The 19,763-nt window shown below is 37.2% G+C and overlaps 1 protein-coding gene across 6 annotated transcripts in view; it reads right to left on the reverse strand.

The window, feature by feature from the left end:
• Positions 1-19,763, reverse strand: part of SHLD2 (shieldin complex subunit 2) — a 95,387-nt gene that overhangs the window by 68,161 nt on the left and 7,463 nt on the right. The gene's annotated exons all lie outside the window — the stretch shown is intronic.

The following is a 19,763-nucleotide window of genomic DNA, read 5'->3' on the forward strand; positions in this document are numbered from 1 at the left end:
ATAATAAAAACCTGTTGCCTAGCAAGTTAAAATATACAGAGTAAATGTAACAAACCATAGATGACAGACCTACTTTCCTGACCTAAACCACTTTCTTCCTTTCACCTTAAATACCCCAAGGCATACCTCAGCATCTATGTACACTAGCTGTTCCCTCAGCCTTAAACGTTCTTCCCCTAGACTCTTGTTTACTATTTTTAAAATTTGAAGTATAATTAAACATTCAGTAATAGGCACAGGTCTTAACAGTTCTGTTTGATGACTACTGACAATCGTCTACCCCCATGTAACCATCACCCCAAACAAAATACAGAACATTCCCATGATCTCAGGAAGTTCTTTCATGTCTTTTTCTAAACAGCTTCCTTCCCTTTCCAACCTACAATTATCTTCTGATTTCTATCACTACAGAATAGTTTTGTCTTTTCCTGAACTTCATATAAACAATACAGTATATGCTCATTTATGACTAGTTCCTTTCACTTTACACAATGGTTTTGAGATTCACCTGTGTTGTTGGGTGTATCAGGTGTTGGGTACTGTGAATACACCACACACACACACACACAAAAAAAATATATGCCACAAGTTGTTTATCCATTTTCCTGTACATGGACATTTCAGTTGTTTCCAGTTTGGGGCTTTTATGAATAAGACTGCTATGAACATTCTTGAATTCATAATTTTGAGGAAATATGTTTTTATTTCCCTTCATTAAATATATAGGGGTAGAATGTTAAATCATAGGATGTATATATGTTTAACTTTCAGTAGAAAATGCCAAACAGCTCTCCAAAGTAGCTATACTATCTGGCACACCCATCAGCAATGGATGAGTTCCAGTTGCATCACATCATGCCCAACATTTAGTATCTTCAGCCTTTCTCTTGTTAGCCATTCTACAGTGTGTGAGATGGTATCTTATTATGAATTTATTTTGCATTATCTCCCTGTTGACTAAGTGATGTTGACTACCTTTGCAAGTGCTTATTGGTCATTAGTATATCCTCTGTTACTGGGTTATTCCTCTTTTCCTCATTTTACTATTGAGTTATTGCACTTCTTTACATACCCTAGATATAAGTCCTTTGACAGATAGATATGCTGGAAATTTTTTTTCCCTACTCTGGACTTAGCTCTTTGTTTTTTTTTTTTTTTTTTTTTGGCGGTACGTGGGCCTCTCACTGCTGTGGCCTCTCCCATTGAGGAGCATAGGCTCTGGACGCACAGGCTCAGCAGCCATGGCTCAAGGGCCTAGCGGCTCCACGGCATGTGGGATCTTCCCGGACAGGGGCACGAACTCGTGTCCCCTGCATCAGCAGGCAAACTCTCAACCACTGTGCCACCAGGGGAGCCCCACCTACTCTTTTTCTTAGTGGTATCTTTTATTACTTTTTAAAATATTTATGTATTTATTTATTTATTTGGCTGTGCTGGGTCTTAGTTGTGGCACATGGGATCTTCAGTTGTGGCATGAGAACTCTTAGTTGTGGCATGTGGGATCTAGTTCCCTGACCAGGGATCGAACTTGGGCCCCCTGCATTGGAAGTGTGGAGCCTTAGCCACTGGACCACCAGGGAAGTCCCTTAGTGTTATCTTGTAAAAGGCAGTAATGTTAAATTAGTTGAGGTCCAATTTATCAATTTTTTTTCTTTTACATATCTTTTTTCTTTTAGGATCTTATCTGATAAATTTTTGAATACTCCAAAGTCATAGGGATATTATTTTTTTTCTTCTAGAAGCTTTGACATTTTAAAAATATGTCCACAAATTATTTGATACTCCTCCCTTCAGGAGGTGAAGCTTAATTCCTCTACCCTTAAACATGGGCTGCAGTAATGAGTAGAATACGGTGGAAGTGATGGTATGTGACTCCCAAGACTTTGTCATAAAAGGCAATGCCACTTCCTCCTTGTGCTCCCTCTTTGATCACTTACTCTGAGGGAAGTCAGCTGCCATGTTATGAGGGCACTCAAACAGCCCTAAGAATAGGCTCATGTGGTGAAGAACTGAGTCTCCAGCCAATAGCCAGTGAAGAGCTGAGGCCTCTAGCCAATAGACATGGGACATAAGCCATCTTAGAAGGAGATTCTCTAGCCCCAGTCAAGCCTTCAGATGATTACACTCTTGCTAAAATCTTGGCTACAACCGGATGAGAGACTCTGTGCTAGAATTACCTAGCTAAATTCCTCCTGTGTTCCTGACACAGAGTAACTGTAACATAATATTTGTCACTTTAAGCCAGGAAGTACTGGGAAATTTGTTATGAAGTGAGAGATAATACAGAAGTTGTACTGTTTTTGCTTTGCATTTTAGATATATGATCCACTGCAAATTAGTTTCTGTGTATGGAATGAGTTGAGGTAATAGTTCATTGTTTTCCATATAGATACAAGTTAGAGCAACGTTTGTCTTTCTTTCTCCCATTGGACTAACTTGGCACTTTTGTGGGAAAATGTATGAGTCTATTTCTGAGATCTCTATTGTGTATCATTGATCTAAATGTCTATCCTTATGCCAACACTACACTGTCTTGATTACTGTAGCTTTGTGGAAAACCCTGACATCGGGAAACAAAAGTCCTCCAACTGTCCATTTCAAAATTATTTTGGCTATTCTTAGACCTTTACATCTTCATAAGTTTATAAAATCGTCTTATCTATTTCTTCAAACAAAGGCTACTAGGATGTTTAAAGAAGACTGAATTGAATCTATCGGTCAATTTAGAGAGAATTCCATCTTAATAATGTTGAGTCTTCCAATCCATGAATATGGAATCACCATTTATCTAGGTTTTTTTTTTAAACTTACATTAGCAATGTTTCTACCTTTTCAGTGTTGAGAGCATATCCTTAGTTAGATCTATTCATAGGTATTTGCTTTTTTTTATGCTATCAGAAATAACAGTTTTTATTTCCATTTTCAAATAGTTCATTGTAATATAAAGAACTACAAAATTATTTTCATATAGTGATTTTGCTAAATTCACTTATTAAAATTGTTTTTTGTAGATTCCATAGGGTTTTCCATGTACACAATCATGTCATATGTAAATAAGTTTTACTTCTTTTCTAATTTTTATGCTTAATTATGTTCTTTTTCTTGACTTATTACACTTTCTAGGACCACTAGTTCAATGTTGAATAAAGGTGGTGAAAGAAAAATATATATCCATATTACTGCTTTAAAATCTTTAGGACCCATAGCTAAGGTTGGCAAATGTTTTCTACAACAGGTCACAAAGTAAGTATTTTACACTTTGCAGGTCATACAGTCTGTTACAATTACTGTACACTGTGAATGTAGCAAGAAAGCAGCCATGGACAATACATAAACAAATGAGTATGGCTATGTTCCAATAAAACTTTACAGTCACCGAAATTTGATTTTCCTATTTTCACATGTCACAAAATATTAGTCTCCTTTTGATTCTTTTTCAGCCATTTTATTACATATAAACCATTCTAGGTCACAAGCCACACAGGAACAGGTGATGGGCTGGATTTGTCCTACAAGCTAAAGTTTGCTGATCTCTGGTTTAGACCATTGATTTGAGACCTTTCTTCTATCCTAATATAAGAATTTAATGCAATGTTTCCCTCCAAACAGTGCTTAATGGCACTAATATTTGTTTCATTTGTGCTTTGTACTGGTTTTTTAGCCATCATTATAGGATTTCCAATTTACATCTTTAACTTTACACAGTCTTCAAATAACATACAGCCAGCCTGCCATATACATGGGTTCTATATCTGCAGACTCAACCAACTGCAGATGAAAAAAAAAAAAAAATCCAGAAAGTTCTAAAAAGCAAAACTTCAATTTGTTGCATGCCAGCAACTATTAACATAGCATTTACATTGTATTCACAACTATTTACATAGCATTTACCTTGTATTAGGTATTATAAGTAATCTAGAGATGATTTAAAGAATACCAGGGGGATGTGCATAGGTTACATACAAATACTGTGCCATTTTACATAACGGACTTGAGAAATCTGAGGACTTTGGTATCCAAGGGAGGTCCTGGAACCTCTCCCCGGGGATAACAAAGAATTACAGTACCACTTAACCTGTTCTAAGAACCTTACAACAGCATTGATTCACAATCTGAATGTTATACTCAGGCCAAATTATTTATCAAGGTTAAGAGGAAAATAAAGGCATTTTCAGAGATGCAACATATCAAATAATTTGCCTCCCATTCACCCTTTCTTCAGCAAATTGTGGGAGTAAACCAAGAAAGAGGAAGACATAGAACAGAAGAAACAGAAGATCCAACACAGAAGAAAAGGAAATGCCTAGAATGATAGTTGGGCACTATGAGAAAATGGAAACCACTCCAGACTGGAGCACGTTACTCTGGAGGGACTTCTCTGAGATGATGACATTGACAGAATAAATTATGTGAAAGAAAACAGGAACTTTGGGCAACTGGTAGCAAATTTTGAGTTGAGTTAGTGATAAGGACACAAAAAACCATATAAACAAGTTATGTCCTAAACTGAAAGCATCAAATACATTACTTGAAAAAATCACAGGTAAATACAAAACAGCTAGGAGTTGAGAGTGGTTACCTCTGAGAAGGGAAAGTGAAGGTGGGGACCAAGAAGTACTGTCTGTCTGGACAATCCCTGACAAACTACTTGGCTCGTTAAACTGTGTAACTCTGAAGAAGAAAAATATGGAAGATAAGGAAATAAGGTACTTAAGGATTTCCCAAGGACATAAAACCATCTTGGCAACTAAATGTGACCTCTGGAAATCAAGAAGTCTAACAAAATTGTCCTGCAAAATAGAAAACAACACAAACGAATGCATTTGATGAGTAGAAAAGGGCAAGAAAAAAGCAACATTACGCCTGTGCTATCATAACTCTTGTCAAATGTGTGACATCAAGAGCAGAAATCCCTAGGTTTCTGTGCTTCAGTTCCCTCGTCTATAAAGTGTGTGTAACAGTATCCCTCTCCCAGGACTGTAATGAGGCTTCAACCCAATAATGAACATAAAGTGCTTACAGCAGTGTTAGAAACAAATATTAACACAGTTAATACTTTACTCTTTTTAAATAACTGAAATTATTTTTTATTTCAAATCATTCAATTTAATTGTCACAATGATACTGAAATGTTTATTTGAATGCTTACCTTGTCTATTCAAACATCAAGGCCTCTAACCCTTTCACATATCTCCAAAAAGTGGGGGGGGGGGCTGTGGGGGGAAGAAGGTACACTGTCTGATGACCCAAGAGAAACAAATAACAATTAATGAAGCTTGTCTGTAAAGATGCTTATCATTCTGAAGAACTGACTGCACCTGAAAAACTACTCAGGATACCAGGCTTTATCTTACACTTCTTAGTTGATTATGATCAATCATTCACTCACTAAGTAAGTCAGCAATTAGAACTGAAAACTTGGTCCTAACTATACATTAACTCCGTAATGCTGAGACCAGCATTTTTCCACTTCTAAAGAGATAAAGTCTCCAACTTATGCACAGATTGTGCTATCCAAGTTCAGTTCTACTTTGTTATAAAACCTGAGAAACATTTTTCCAAAGGAAAAAAGTATGAAATGAAGTTGAGATCCTGGGCAAGAAATAAAGGCCAATTTAATCCGTACATACCTAAGAACCATGGAAAAAATAAAAGAATAAATATAACCATGTTAGGTGGCTTTCAATCTCTTCTTTTGTGCTCTAACAGCTAGCAAAAAAATAGTTAATTGAGATTAAGAGTTGTCCCACACTGTTTTATTCATCTTTGGATCCTTGTAAACATAAACAGTATGTTAACAGAGTACCTGACTTCTATTAGAAGCTTAAAATATTTATTTAACAAATGAATAACTAGAATTAAGAGTACTATTTGAACTATACTCTTTTTATGCAGAAATACACTACAATTTGCAACTGAAGGAACATTTTCCTTTATCTTGGCAACAAGATCAGTTTGAACACCAAGAACAATAAAGCCTGGGCAGATACTCTATCTACATAATAGTCATTACTCCTAGAAATCACATTTTGATCACAGATCACTCATACTGTTTTTAAGTATGTATAAATCACTAAGTTGGGTTTCATAATATAAAACTGACCTCCAAAATTCCCTGCTTCTTTCCGTTCACCAATATCTTATATAAAAATTGCAGCCATCAGTATTTTATCTGGGAGGATTTCCACCCCCCCAGTTTTATTGAGATATAATTGACATATAACATTGCATTAGTTTAAGGTATAGGGTATAATAATTTGATATATGTATATATTACAAAATGATTACCACAATAAGTTAACCATCACCTCACATAGTTATAAATTTTTTTTCTTGTGATGAGAACGCTTAAGATTTACTGTTTGCAATTTTTAAATATTTAATGTAGTACTGTTAACTATAGTCACCATGCTGTACATTACATCTCCAGAACTTATTTATCTTATAACTGATGTCTGTACCTTTTGACCACCTTCCTCTATCTCCCCATGCCCGCCCCTCTGACAACCACCAATCTGTTCTCCATTTCTGTGCCTTCAGTTTTTTTAGATTCCACATTTAAGTGATATCATAAAGTATTTGTCTTTCTCGGTCTGGTTTATTTTACTTAGCATAATGCCCTTGAGGTCCATCCATGTTGTTGCAAATGGCTGGATTTCCTTATTTTTATGGTTCAATAATACCTCATTGTATATATACACACCATATTTTCTTTTTTTTTTTAATGATTTGGCCTCCCAGGTCCAAGTCAGTATTTTTTCTTTTTTTGTAATTAATTAAGTTATTTATTTATTTATTTTTGGCTGTGTTGGGTCTTCGTTGCTGCACATGGGCTTTTTCTAGTTGCATCGAGTGGGGTCTGCTCTTCGTTGTGGTGCATGGGCTTCTCATTGTGGTGGCTCCTCTTGTTGTACAGCACGGGCTCTAGGCGCGCAGGCCTCGGTAGTTGTGGCTCATGGGCTCTAGAACGCAGGCTCAGTAGTTGTGGCACATGGGCTCACTAGTTGTAGCTCGCAGGATCTAGAGCATAGGCTTCAGTAGTTGTGGTTCTCAGGCTCTAAAGCGCTGGCTCAGTGGTGGCGCACGGGCTTAGTTGCTCCATGGCATGTGGGATCTTCCCAGACCAGGGCTCAAACTTGTGTCCCCTGCATTGGCAGGCGGATCCTTAACCACTGCACCACCAGGGAAGTCCCATATATCACATTTTCTTTATCCATTCAGCCATCAATGAACACCTAGGTTATTTCCATGTCTTGGCTATTATAAATAATGGTACAATGAACATGGGGGTGCAGATATCTCTTCAAGACAGGGATTTCACTTCTTTAGAATATGTTCCCCAAAATGGAATTGCTGAATCACACAGTAATTCTATTTTTAATTTTTTGAGGTCGATTTTTTAATCTAAAATTTATTTTTTAATTTTTTTGAGGTAGAAAGCAGTTTCTATACTACTTCTAGTCAGTACCAAAGGTTATCAACTGAAAAATTAATATAATGGACCAAAAAATATAATTTAAAAACTTATTAAAAGATTCAATACTCAGGGACTTCCCTGGCGGTCCAGTGGTTAAGACTCCATGCTTCCACTGCAGGGAGCACAGGTTCGATCCTTGGTCAGGGAACTAAGATCCTGGATGCCAGGTGCGGCACGGCCAAAAAAAAAAGATTCAATATTCAGAGAGAAATTCTGTTTAAAACCCAATATTTCTCTAGTTCAAATGCAACTACCTATACTTAGACATTCCAGAAATGAAGTAGATAAAATTACCCAACCCAATAACATAAATTACGTTAAGAACAAAAATAATTGCAAAACAACTGAAAATTATAGGTTAACATTACAGAATTTAGTAAACAATGAATTCGATGTCCACATTGCAAAGCTGACTTCCATAGTTTAAAACCTGAGTTTACCTAAAAAAGAAACCCCTTAATTTTTCATTACTCAAAGAAAACAACTCAATCTCTATGATACATCCTTAAAGAAATAAAGATTAATTTATCCTAGAGAGCCAGGGTTCACATCAAGCTTTATGGAATGACTGATAATCACATTTCTTCTTCCAAACATAAAATTCATGTGGATTGTCACCTTAAATGAGAAAGGCATGAAAAGAACATAAGCTCCAATCTAGCATTAGAAATTACTCCATAAATACCCTTTCTGCTTTGAAAGTCTATTTCCCCAATGAAACCAGTATACTTTATTTCTTTATAATGATTTCATTTCATGTAAATTCATGAAGGTTGTATAAATATGTTAGAATAGGAGTTTGTTTGAATAGTTCATAATGACTAGTGAGAACAAGAGACAAAAGGGTAGCATCATCAGCAGAGGAGACAAAAGCATCTCTGAAGCACCCACTACATTAACACATTTTTTACACAAAGATTTTTAAGTAAGGCCTTTATGTGATATTTTTGAAAAATATTTTTATATCCAAGAAAATTTAAACATAAGCAATTAAATCTTTTAATTTTTAAATTGTTTTTTTATTTTGAATTTTGATTAAGAATGTTTTCTGCAGAAAGACCAGATCAGTTTCTCTGCTTTAATAAAGTATATAATAAAATATGAAACTCATTAAGGAAAAGCAAAGCAGGAAACTTAATATGTCACTTTTAGACACCTACCCTTAGGTGAAAGTAAACAGCATTAATTCCAAGTATATTCTAAACTTTTAGGAGAAGTGGGTGGGTGAAGGAACAAGAGAGAATAAAAAGTGACACTTCTATAGTGTAGGTTTATATTTTAATGTTTTCATTCTGAAAAGCAAATGACGCAAACTGAGACTTCCACCTGGCTTGCCAGAATGACTCTCATAAGTACTAATATGCTTAGGTTAACATTTTCATAAACTTTTTTCTCATTTCTTCCAAGTATCTTAAATAACATTAAAAACTACATAACATGATGCAGCTGTTTCGGAAAAATTGTTTTGACAGTTCCTCAAAAAGTTAAACATAGAGATATCATATAACCCAGTAATTACATCCTAGGTATACACCAAGGAGAATTGAAAACATACGTCCACAAAAACCTGTAAATGAACCTGTAAATAAACCTGTTCACAGCAGCATCATTCCTATCAGTCAAAAAGTGGAAAAAACCCAAACATCCATCAACTGATGAATGGATGAACCAAATGTGGTATACCCTCACAATGGAATATTAGTCAGCCCCAAAGAGCTACAAAGTACTGATATGCCACATCACAGGTAAAGTCTGAAAACACGCTACATTAAAGGAACCAGAAACATAAGGCAATATATCGTATGATTCTATTTATATAAATTACTCAGAATAGGCAACTCCACAGAGATATAAACAGAGATATGGCTGCCAGGGGCTAGGAGAAGGGGGAAAACTTAAGAGGGGTTTCCTTTGAGGGCGATGAAAAAGTTCTGGAACTAGATAATGGTGATGGTTGCGCAACACTGATTATACTCAAAGCCACCGAAACTTTTATGTTATGTGAATTATACTTTAATTAATGAAAGAAACCCTACAAAACAAAAAAACAGATGTTAACATCTTATCAGAGAAAGTTAACTTCCAAAATAAATGATGATTATTTTGGTATTTCTTTAAAAACCTTATTCTTAATTTGATATGCACATTAGAAACATTTTCATTTATATATTTATTTATTTTGGTCATGCCAGGTCTTAGTTGTGGCACGCAGGATCTTCCACGCCTTGTGCGGGATCTTTGTTGCCACATACATGATCTTTAGCGGTGGCATACAGGATCTTTAGTTGTGGCATACAAATTCTTAGTTGGCCATGTGGGATCTAGTTCCTTGACCAGGGATCGAACCCGGGCCCCCTGTGTTGGGAACATGGAGGCTTAGCCTCTGGACCACCAGGGAAGTCCCTAAAAACATTTTCAGAAATAAACCTTTTTCTATAATGCCCAATACCATCCTTAAGCTTTTCTATTTGTCAGGAATTCGCATAAAAATCTTTTATCGCCAGCTTTGCAATGCTTAGTCTGCCAGGGTAGGAATCAATTTTATATAATATCTAAACAAGTCAAGTGAGTTTTAAAATGGGCAGAATGTTTTATTAAACTTGGCTTACCAATATCATATGTTGAATTTTAGTACAGGAGAGGAACATGTTTATTTCTAATGAAGAAGATCAGCAAAAGATGAAAAACTTTTAATTTTATTTATTTATTTATTTATTGGCTGCATTGGGTCTTCATTGCTGTGTGCGGGCTTTCTCTAGTTGTGGCGAGCGGGGGCTACTCTTTGTTGTGGTGTGTGGGCTTCTCATTGCAGTGGCTTCTCTTGTTGTGGAGCACAGGCTCTAGGTGCACGAGCTTCAGTAGTTGTGGCATGTGGGCTCAGTAGTTGTGGCTCACGGGGTTAGTTGCTCCGCAGCATGTGGGATCTTCCCAGACCAGGGCTTGAACCCGTGTCCCCTGCACTGGCAGGTGGATTCTTAACCGCTGCACCACCAGGGAAGCCCTGAAATACTTTTTATTTATTATTTATTTATTTACTTTATTTATTTTTGGTTGTGTTGGGTCTTAGTTGCAGCACACAGGATCTTTGTTGTGGTGCGCGGGCTTCTCCCTAGTTGTGGCATGAGGAGTTTTTTTCCTCTTCTCTAGTTGTGGTGTGCAGGCTCCAGGGCACATGGGCTCTGTAGTTTGCAGCACACAGGCTCTCTAGTTGAGACGCACTAGCTCAGAAGTTGTGGCACGCGGGCTTAGTTGCCCCGTGGCATGTGGGATCTTAGTTCTCTGACCAGGGATCAAACCCGCGTTCCCTGCATTGTATGGTAGATTCTTTACCACTGGACTACCAGGGAAGTCCCCTGAAAAACTTTTTAGACAGCAAAATTTAAGTGGTCTTAAATTTTGAAGAAGCTATCATGAAGCTATCTCTGACATTCATTTTTTTTTAATTTTGATATTCAATACAGAAAAGCAACATCCAAAAATAAAAAGGCCATGCCAAATGCAATAATAGCCCATTAATTTATTTTACCTCAAATATAATAGAAAATACCACTTCTGCTGAACCTGATTCTAGGCAAGGCAAAATTCAGTCGCCTACATAATAATTTACCCAATGTCCATTCACAATCTTCCTGCTTGCTCTTAATGGCATTTGAGTTGAGTAGGCTCTCAATCTACATGAATTAATTATGTAAATTATCAGATTAAATAACAGTTTCAACTTAAAATAATAACATCTATTTGGGGCCTATGCGAACCAGGCAATGGAACTAGAGGCTTTATATATTTAACTCATTTCAGCTCACAATACCTTACAGAGAGGTTAAGTAAGTTCCCTAAGGTCACAACACTAGTACACTGCAAAGCCAGGATTCAAACCAAGGTGTGTCAGACATACAATCATTTTTGCTAAAACATTCCAAGTGTGGGCTACAAAGGAATATAATTTCAGTTTAATTGGCAAACATTCATCTTATCTCTTGAATACAGCTTCTAAATGTTTAGGTAATGAGAAAGAAAAAGAGAGCTTGAAAAGAACAGTACTGAAGAATGAAGTGATGTGTCTGGGGAAACATGCAGTGCACTGTTTGCCTACTATGTGCCATGTGATGGACTGGCTATTTTAATGCATGAACACTTAACTGTTACAACAATACTGGGAAGTAAAAATTGATACCTCCTTTTTTACATAAGAAGAAACTGAAGCTTAGAAGGTGCAAGAAGGTCCAGGGTTACAGAAGTTGCAAGGCACATAGTTGGGATTAGAAACCAAATTCAGTTGGTCAATAAATATTTACTGAGTGTTTACTATGTACCAGGGCTATACGAGGCACTTAGAATAGAATATTAGAGATCTCCCACATACAGCTCAAACCAAACCCATCTTCTTTTTGCTTAGGCAGTAAATCATTGTGAAATTGAAAAATCACCATAGATTTTTCTTTTAATAGCTTTGTTTTAAATGATTATTCATGCTTTGGTTATACATGTTAAGTACTGTCCCTAAAGCCAGAAGTTGACTGCCATAAAAACTGAATAAGCCTCCAATAGATAATGTGAAAATATAAGCAATTCTGTCCTCCTGCATGATTTTGACCATATTGCTAGACAGAGAACACCACTTTGGAAAATATACTTCTTATGTTCTGAAGGATAATTTAAACCATTAAGCATTTTACAAAGCTTCTGAAGGTCAGATTTTAAATGACAACAGTGACATTTCAAAAAGAACAGGAAAAGTCAGCACCAAAGCTAGTTTAACATTAATAATAAGTGATCTAATAAATAGGTCTATGTTTGCCTAGTCAGGTTTTGCTTATTATGTCAGTTGGAAAGCCAGAAGGAAACTGGTTTTAACTCCCATACAACCTGTATCATGACAACATCACTTTATCAGAAATGTAGCTGATATCAGCATAATACTGAGACAGTTCAAATTTAAAACTGATTTTTCTTTTTCAACTATTTTCATAATCATTAATGGTATATAGAATCGAGATAACTTAAGAAAAAAAAAAAAGAAGGGTAATTAACATTTACTGTGACCCTTCTATGTGCCAGATACTGCATTTAATTCTCACAGCCATCTTAACCTTTTAGAGGAAGAAACAGAAGTTTTGAGAAATGAAGTACCTTTTCTAAGATTACAAAGCTAATAAAGAGGCAGAGCCAAGGTTCAAACTCTGATGTCAATTATTATAATGCTCCATGGCACTAAATACCTGTCAGTTTCTTAATTTATTTAAAAACTTTATGATAATATAATATTAGAGCAGAGAAAGCAGAGTAAAATAATGATTTGGATTATGAACTGTTTTAGTACCTCAAAAGTACTAAAGAGTGATGTTGACCTTTTAAAAATTCCTATGACAGTCATTGTGAAAGAGAATATAAAATACCTTCAAGTCAAAATATTAGGCTTTTGAGTAGAAAAAAAGTAACAAATAAATAACTACATTTAATATTATCAAAAGAGAACCAAGTTAAAAAAAAAAAAAAAAAAAAAAAAAAAACTAGTTCTATGGGCTTCCCTGGTGGCGCAGTGGTTGAGAATCCGCCTGCTGATGCAGGGAACACGGGTTCGTGCCCCGGTCCGGGAAGATCCCACATGCCGCGGAGCGGCTGGACCCGTGAGCCATGGCCGCTGAGCCTGCGCGTCCGGAGCCTGTGCCCCGCAACGCGAGAGGCCACAACAGTGAGAGGCCCGTGAACCGCAAAAAAAAAAAAAAACAAAACAAAACAAAAAAAAACTAGTTCTATTTGAAAGCAACACTTTTTGAAAGGCTGCAGATCACCAGCGTAGGCTGGCTCGAAGCAGCATTTTTCAGAGTTAACTTCATGGAAGACTAATCCCTATAAAAATATTGAAAGATAATGAGTTTCCACAGTCAATCAAGTTTGAGAAATGCCGGACTTAAGACGAAACCAGTTTCTTCGCTGGTTACAAACAGTACAACATAGTGCCTGGAGCCCTCTGGAGTCAGGCTATCTGGGTTTGAATCCCTCCTCTTCCACCTCCTGGCCTAGTAGTAACATCATTTCCCTGAGCATTTATTAACCTGATAAAAGTTGATGCTCATCATGAATCTCCAAAGAGCCAAGGGATATACCTAGTATGCAGCTTCCCAAACTTATATGATAGAACCCACTTTTCCACAGACCATCACTTAAGACTGATTAATGTCTTTTAAAATCAAAACAGGGCTTCCCTGGTGGCGCAGTGGTTGAGAGTCCGCCTGCCAATGCAGGGGACACGGGTTCGTGCCCCGGTCTGGGAAGATCCCACATGCCGCGGAGCAGCTGGGCCCGTGAGCCATGGCCACTGAGCCTGCGTGTCCGGAGCCTGTGCTCCACAACGGGAGAGGCCACAGCAGTGAGAGGCCCGCATACCGCAAAAAAAATAAAATAAAATAAAATAAAAACAAAACAAAAAATACTATGAGAAACAATAAAGAATTCCCTCACTAAAACTAAATCTGTTTTAAAAAAATACAAGTTTAGTGCTTCCCAGTTGGTGAACACATCGAGGTGCAGGAAAGGTGGCACACAGAAGAAGGCATGGGAAGCTCCACGCCCCTTCCCCCATACCCTGCCCTACACATCTCTTCCACTTGGCTATTCCTGAGTTGTATCCTTAATAAGCCAGTAATATCTCCTTACAGATTCCAGCACATGGGTTCAGTGCCTGGAACCTGTACATGTAGTAGAATAGAGCATTGTTTTATTTTCCATTCTCATAGCCCTCAGTGGCTTCAAGTGATCACATCTCATCACAGTAGTCATTCAATTATCCAAGATACTATGTGGAACCTATTCATCATCACCCAGCCTGCAATCATTTGAATAAGGACATGAATGGTTTCCGTTATCAAGATACATCTATTTAAGTCTCATATCTGTTGTACAGAAGTCAATATTCAAATGATGGCGTGTTTTCCGCTTGGTATTTATTGTGCCCATTTGGCAAATTTACAGTCATTACCAGAGTGCTGATCATGTTACCCTTCCATTTAGAATTTTTTCTAAGCTGTATGTGTCAGGATCTTCAGAAATGCTTACACTCTTTGATCAAACAAATCTATTTCCAATAATCTATACTATGGAAATAAATAAGAATACAAGATAAAACCTTAAATACACATACTGCATTATTGTTTAATATTGTGGAAAATTAGAAATACTAAAGAAGTCTAGGGGGCTTCCCTGGTGGCGCAGTGGTTGAGAGTCCGCCTGCCAATGCAGGGGACATGGGTTCGTGCCCCGGTCTGGGAGGATCCCACATGCCACCGAGCGGCTGGGCCCGTGAGCCATGGCCGCTGAGCCTGCGCGTCCGGAGCCTGTGCTCCGCAATGGGGTCGGGGGGGCCACAACAGTGAGAGGCCCGCGTACCGCAAAAAAAAAAAAAAAAAAAAAAAAAAGGTTAGGATGCATACATGTACATGTATGGCTGAGTCCCTTTGCTATGCACCAGAAGCTATCACAACATTGTTAATCAGCGATACTCCAATATTGTTACAAATTCAATAAAGACTTTAAAAATGGTCCACATCAAAAAAAAAAATCTTAAAAAAAAATTAAAATAAATAAAGCCCATAGGAATAAAAGTTAGCCTGTAAAAACTGTGAAGAACAATAGAGGCTGTTTGAATATAATGGAAGGTGCTTCATACATTTTTGGTTCAATAATAATGTAAGATATCAATTATTCCCATATGAATCTATAACTGTAATGCAACTTTAAGTAGAATACAAAAGGATCTTGTGTGTGTGTGTGTTTACAATGATCAATGTTAGACATACTTAAATACATAAATAACAACATAAGTTCCAGCTCGCCAAGTGATGAGCAAGAGTCAAGCCAACTCATCCTATGAAAACAACTAAAAACACTAGGTGAAATATAAAAAACAAATCCTTAAAAGTCACTAAGCCATAACAAGATAGTAAGGAATTACCTAGTTAAAACTGTAAGAGAAAACCAGGAACCTAGAGTAAGTTAGCAATGGAGCTGCTTTTGATCTGAGGGAATTTGATCATGAGGGAAAATATAAATTTTTGTTTGATGATGTCATAGGGTATGAGGAACACAATTCAAAGCACAGGACCCACATAAAATGATGAGTCTAATAAGACAGTATCCCCACAATAATCTGTAACCCTAAAGGGCAACACCCTCACGCTAACAGTCATCTGAAAGTAAACCAGTCCCCGAAGTCCTATAACCAAGGTCTGTACTGTCTCATGGTCCCGGGAATTACAAACCTTGGATTAAGGTGGCACTTTGCCTGACCCCAGGCACCTATAGAATAAAACATAAAAAAATTAAAAGTTGCATAAAATGAATAGGTAAGATACATAAGATAAAGTGAGAGATGACAGAACTGAGTAGAGACAGTATTTGAAGAGGTAACAGTTGAAAATGTCGTAGAACTATGAAAGATCCCCATCTCTAGAATCAAAAATCACAAAGAACGAACATACAACAGAGGATATCAGTAAAGCCAATGAAATGGTCCTCCGAAGAGACACACCATCTGGTGAGCTGCCCCACCTGATCTCTTCCCATTTCTTCTCCTGCTTCTCCCCCTCCCCCACCAACACATATACTCACACTCCAGCCACAGTGAACTATGACAGTCCTACCTAATTCATACCATTTTGACCAGGATTTTCTTTTGTTTAAAAAAAGAAAATACTTGGACCACATTTAGAAGGGGGGACAAGGATATTATAAAGATACACACAGATGAGAAATGAAATTAAAATTGGAAAGTCATCTTTCTGACCAAGTCACGTCATAGGTTTCTGGGCCAGCATTTAGACTGGACATGGCAGGCCAAAAGGCACCTGCTGCCCAAAGGCACCTTCCTGAAAGGCAATCAATCATCTGTAGCCTGAGGAACAAGGGATTAAGGTCACATGACCACCTGAAAGCACATCCTGCTATGAGGACATAGCAGTGATCTTGATTAAGATCCATAGTACAGCTACAGGTAATTTGGCAAAAAGCATGTTGGTCAACATGATAATCAAAAATAAATATACCTATACTGACATTAATTTCTTAGTTTTGATAAATGCATCGTGGCTATATAAGATGTTGATAGTAGGGAAAGATGGTCGAAGGGAACTCTGTAGTATCTTTACAACTCTTCTGTAAATCTAAAATTATTTCTAAAGAAAAATTATTTCAAGAAAAATTATTATAAATAAAATTATTCCAAATAAAAAATCAATTTTCAAAAGTGGAAAAATCGAAAATACCTAGTCATTGTTTTTGTTTCTGCTTTTCCAATTACAGTTTTCCCCCACTATGCAAAAGCAGAGCATTCCTCTGAAACCTTTCATAAGCCGAAATGGCATAAAGTGAAGAAGCAATTACCTTAGGAGACATCTAGCTAATGGATGCACAAAATAAATTGAGATAAAGCATAGATGCACACAGGAACAGTTCAAAGCTATGGCTGTTTGACGTTGACATGCTGAGTGTGGTTCCCAAGAAGGAGCTTGGTGGTGCACCATCTCTGTAACAGCTTGGCTCCCTTCAAGACAAACGCCGAGCGCTATTTTTGCTTTTCACCTTTTTTCATAAAGTAAAAGTCCTCTTCAGATTTCTTCTAGGTATTGAAAACTGGTACTAATGTAGGTCTTTCATAAAAGCAAAGTGGAGTAAGGTGAACTTTCCAAAAGTGGGGGACACCTGTATTCTACCTTAATTATATCATGGAGTGCTTTTATGATCCTAGATATATATTTTTAAGCATTATTCTTTCATATTTCAAATTTTTCAGGTGTTATCCTACTTTTTAAAATTCTAATTGATTTTTATTTTAATTTTTTGTCTGCACTGTGCAGCTTGCAGGATCTTAGTTCCCCAACCAGGGATTGAACCCAGGCCACCTGCAATGGAAGTGCTGAGTCCTAACCACTGGACTGCCAGGGGATTTCCTGTAATTGATTTTTTGCCAGTTATTTCTGCTTTCACTGATAACTATAGAGAAAAATTAGAAAAACGCAAATGTTCCATGTTGAGAACCAATATGAAAAAATTGTGATTTAGATAAGAAACAACATGAATCTATAGAAATAGGTTAGGAGTAAAATCTAAGCAACACTTGCTATCCCATCTAGCCTGTTTCTGAGTTCAGACACCAAGAGCTGGATCAGTGAAGAACACCTGTAGTTAAAAAGGTATCATGGACTTAGGGGTAGTCTTTCTGTTATTCTCATTTGTACACTTTTTCATTTTTCTCTAAGTAAATGTTAAAATAAATGAAAACCATAAGAGGCAAGGAATTGGAACTTCTCAGGGCTTTGTTTTTTTAGTTTTTCCACTTAAATTTTTTCTAATTAATTTAAAGCCAAATGTGATTGCTTGTTGAATGTGGTTGGGTTCACTTTTCTAGTGTTTGTATTGTATTTTTTTAAAAAGTAGAAAAGAATATGAAATTACAGAAGATAGTCAAAGTCTATAATTCATTAAAGTAGACATAAAAAATACCAGATAATTATTATTCAAAATAATTTCATTTTATACCTGACCTAGAAAAAACACATGAAGGATAAATATTTGCTTTAATTTGAACCTTTCATCAGAAATACCCCATGTTCTTGAAGTCCAGATATTTGTTCTTTCTGTATTAACACCTTTTCACCGATACTTCATTCTTTTTTTCTTTTTTTTTAAACAGCTGACTGGAATTTTCAGTGTGTATGGCTGGCAGATATCAACTTCTAGAACCTAAGATGTAATCCCTTTGTGTTTCTTTGGTTTTAGATGGCCCTACAAGAATGCAATCATAAAGATTCTACAGTTGATGAAGACACTGTGGAGGACAAAACTATGTAAAGGGCACCTTTACATAGCTAACCCATATATCTTCAAAACAGTCTTATCTCAAGCTGTGTTTCTGACAGTATGTTACTGTAACAGAGACTATGATGAGGCTGTCATTTCCACCCTTAGGACAAAGATAAGAACAACTTCTAATTTCAACATAAATGCTAGATTAGTCATCTTAATTTAAGCCATTTGCCTATGTGTTACACCAATGACAATAAGTTATTAATGGCAGCTCCATCTGAAAATCTGTTGAAATCATTTGAGCACTTGATATTTCATTATAAATGCCAGAGTTTTTTCCCAGAAGTGAGGATGGGTTTCTGTTCTGTCCTCTTGTGTGGCAACAGAGCAAACACCACAGCATGGAGTTATTGCCTCACAAGCTGTCAGTGGTAAAAAGCTGTTCAAAAAAAGGAAGCATAGGACTTCCCTGGTGGTGCAGTGGTTGGGAGTCCGCCTGCCAATGCAGGAGACACGGGTTCGGGCCCTGGTCCGGGAGGGTCCCACATGCCGTGGAGCAACTGGGCCCGTGTGCCACAACTGCTGAGCCTGTGTTCTAGAGCCCACACACCACAACTACTGAAGCCCATGCGCCTAGAGCCCGTGCTCCGCAACAAGAGAGGCCACCACAAAGAGAGGCCCACGCACTGCAACGAAGACCCAATGCAGCCATAAATTGAAAAAAAAAAAAAAAAAAAAAAAAGGAGGCATAATCTTAAAACTATCATCATTTTATAAGGTCTCAAAGGGAACTAGACTCTGCAAATTTCTCAGTGTAGAGAACATGAAACATAATGACGATAGTTTCAAAGGGAACTAGAATCTGCAGATTTCTCAATGTAGAGAACATGAAACCATAAGCAACACAATTCCCAGTGTCATGGTTAAGAATGCTTCACCCCTCTTAAACTGTACTTGTATTCTAAGAAAATGTATTATCACAATAAGATAGCATGGAGAGGATGTTATTTTTGATGGCAAATATGGTAAACACTGTTGGCTGCCAATTGAACAATTATTCCTTCCACAACTTTCTCCCCTGCCGGCAGAGCCTGTCTATACTTCAGAAGCTAATAGTGCCAGAAAGTCCTCTTTCGAGCCTCCCTTACAGCAAGAGTATGGGCAAATAACCAATCCTAGCTACTGGGGCCTAAGAGAGCTGAGCTGGCTGGCAGGCCTTTGGAAAAGGTTTTCTTCACCAATAAAGAGATACGTATGGGAGGAAACGGCTGTTCTTCTACATAATACTTGGTTGTGTCTGCATGTGACCCCTGGAACCACTGTAGCAATCGTGCAATCATGAGGAAAGATATCACCAAGTTGCTAAAAATAACACAGAGAAAAGCCCTAGGTCCCTGAAGCACTGGATCACTAAGCCCTGTACCAACAATGAATATCCTTGCCTCTGGACTTCTTGTTGGATAACAGTTACTAGTTATTTTATGGC

This window comes from Kogia breviceps, chromosome 2 (genome assembly GCF_026419965.1).
Source record: "Kogia breviceps isolate mKogBre1 chromosome 2, mKogBre1 haplotype 1, whole genome shotgun sequence".
NCBI classification, from domain to species: Eukaryota; Metazoa; Chordata; class Mammalia; order Artiodactyla; family Physeteridae; genus Kogia; species Kogia breviceps.